The 2,500-nt window shown below is 36.6% G+C and overlaps 1 protein-coding gene across 4 annotated transcripts in view; it reads left to right on the top strand.

Annotated features, from left to right (window-relative positions):
• Window positions 1–131: 131 nt before the first annotated feature.
• LOC137634563 (uncharacterized) overlaps window positions 132–2,500 on the top strand; it is a 37,942-nt gene continuing 35,573 nt past the window's right edge. For all 4 annotated transcript variants that reach the window (XR_011042533.1, XM_068367017.1, XM_068367018.1 and 1 more), the window contains exon 1: window positions 132–473. The gene's annotated coding sequence lies outside the window, so the exon portion shown is untranslated. The remainder of the gene's footprint in view (window positions 474–2,500) is intronic.

Genomic DNA, 2,500 nt, shown 5'->3' with positions numbered 1-2,500 from the left:
AAAATATAGCATTTAAGGCTAACCAATTTCAAAAAGACCAAATTTAGGTATTTAGCACGAAAAAAGGGACAAATTTAGAGGGTCTTTTGGCCCGAAAAAAAGGCCAACTGGCAACCCTGCGCACCGTTATTCCTACGTTAGGTGGTCGTCGGTTGCCATGATTGCAACATGGCTTATAATTTTAGTTTTTACGATCTCATGACCTTTCAGTCATCAACCACAGTTATTGGCAGTAGGCCATGGCTTGGCCTATTGCTAAAAGCAAAACTGCAAGGCAGCAATTCTCATTTAAGTGGCTTTATGTGACACATAGTGACGTAGGATGTTATGTGATATTCTTACACCCCTAATACAGTGATCACCAAGACGGTGCCATATAAAATACTAAAACTTACTGATCTGGCCCACCTGGGTGACGAGGGCTATAAACATCGATGACAAGAAGTAATCAACGGTATTCATATGAATCAAAGGTAAGCGTTCTAGAATGTTGTACATTTCACGAAATCAGCTGTCAAAGAAAATGTTACCATTTACAGTGTTTTCTGTTTCTGTCGTAGACGTTATTTCGTAAAGCAGTAGAAACTTGTTTAAACGTAAAAGTCAGCTGTCGATGCAGTCCTTGGTAGGCCTACCTGTTTCGGGAGATAGCCTTTGATTGTATGACCTTAGGTCACACAACAGCAAACCAAGGAAACAAAACAAGGATAGCCAAACAAGAAAACGTCGGATGTAGTGACTGCAGTTTTTTTTTTTTCTTCTTCTTTTTTGACCAGGGAAATTTGCCGGGTGTTTCAGAGACGTTTGTAAATATTCTCCTATCTCCCAAAGAGCCCTTTCAAAATTTATGTAAATCCTTAAAAGATCATTGCTTCTATTTTTTCAAATTCTTTTATACAGAACACGTCTTTGCGTTAGGTGCTAAGAATCGGAATACAGGGCGGCATATTTTGTTTTTAATTTTCTCTAGTTTATTTTTTATTCAGTTTCTTTTCTCTTGTTGAAGCATTTAGGCTTCTTGCTTATTCAATTAGGACTGTAGCTTGGTAGTTCATTAGTATTAGTTAGTAATGATAATAGGTAATCATGATAAGGTATTATAGCAGTAATTCTCGTGGCAGAGACGATGAAGGGAATCAAAGTCAACCTAACCTAACTTAGGTCTGAGGAATAATGTACTGGTTATTGTTGAAATGACTTTAATGGCAAAATATTTACCGGAATATAATTATAGACTTAATATTTTTCATGACTTGAAAATATATAGTATATATCACCCCCAATTAACTTTAATACCAAGTATAGGCCTATGCCTTATACGTTTGAAGTTCCACTTCGGATGGACTTGTTACTTTTTTATTCTTCATTTTACTTACAGCCTTTTGAACTTCTATAGATAACAGATCACTCCTCCCTCCCAACTTCTCTGTTTAAAATATTTTTTTATCTATCATACCATCTTTGTCATATGTCATCGTTAAGCAAGATGTATCTTTCACTATCTTTGATAACACCCTACTGACCCACGCTTATCATTGTTTTTATTTGATTTTTATTTCAGCTTAATGACTTGCAATAGTTATCCTCGGTATTAATATAATTTATATTTCCTATAATGTATTGATGCTATATATAGAGACGACTGGTAAAATGTAACCAAGGCCAATAATGTTTATTTATATTAATTGCTCAAGATAGAGACGACTGGCGAAATCTAACCGAGGCCTGTTATTTTTGATAATATTAATTGCTCAAGATAGAGACGACTGGCAAAATTTAACCGAGGCCCTTTGTGTCAATAGGCGTAATGAAGATGATGATCATGATAATGTATTGTTCCTTAGTACAGTAGGACACAGGAATTAATGCCACACCTCACTTTGAGAAAATGCACCATGCCACACCCTTACTGTATGGTGAGTATCTAAACAGATAGTGTAGGGAAAGATGGCACTGGTGGTGGGTGGGGCTAAAGGCAAGAACTTGCCGCGCAGTAATGGTGTAATGGTGTGTCAGGGTGCACTTCTTCAGAGTGAGGTGTTTTAGAAATTCGTTTCCAATTGTACTTTGCACATGTCTCCCCTTCCTATCCTTGAAAGTTTTAATCTTGCACCCAGTTGAATTTCGAACCTCTATTTCATCACCACTGACCTTTCCTATATGTCACTCCATTGTTAATTGACCTCTGCACCTTTCTCACACAATGTTTCAAATCATTCCAAGTATTTTATCATCTTTTCCCTCCGGTGTTTCCAACATCATATACCATTTTTTCCTCGCTACCATTCTCTTTGTTTCCCTCTTTATCCATCTAAGAAATAGATATCTGTTTGAGGCTCAAGGTGAGGATGGCAGGTTCATCCTTGCCAAGATTATTGGACATGATGTGTCCTACTATGCGAGCGGAATTTTTGTATTTATTTCAGAAGCAGGTCTTCTGAAAACTATTTAACTATTGTAATGACTTCTTAACTTTTATGGTTTTAAATCGAATTCTCAT

This window comes from Palaemon carinicauda, chromosome 44, assembly GCF_036898095.1.
Source record: "Palaemon carinicauda isolate YSFRI2023 chromosome 44, ASM3689809v2, whole genome shotgun sequence".
Taxonomy (NCBI): Eukaryota; Metazoa; Arthropoda; class Malacostraca; order Decapoda; family Palaemonidae; genus Palaemon; species Palaemon carinicauda.
This window is presented reverse-complemented; position numbering and strand designations above follow the sequence as displayed.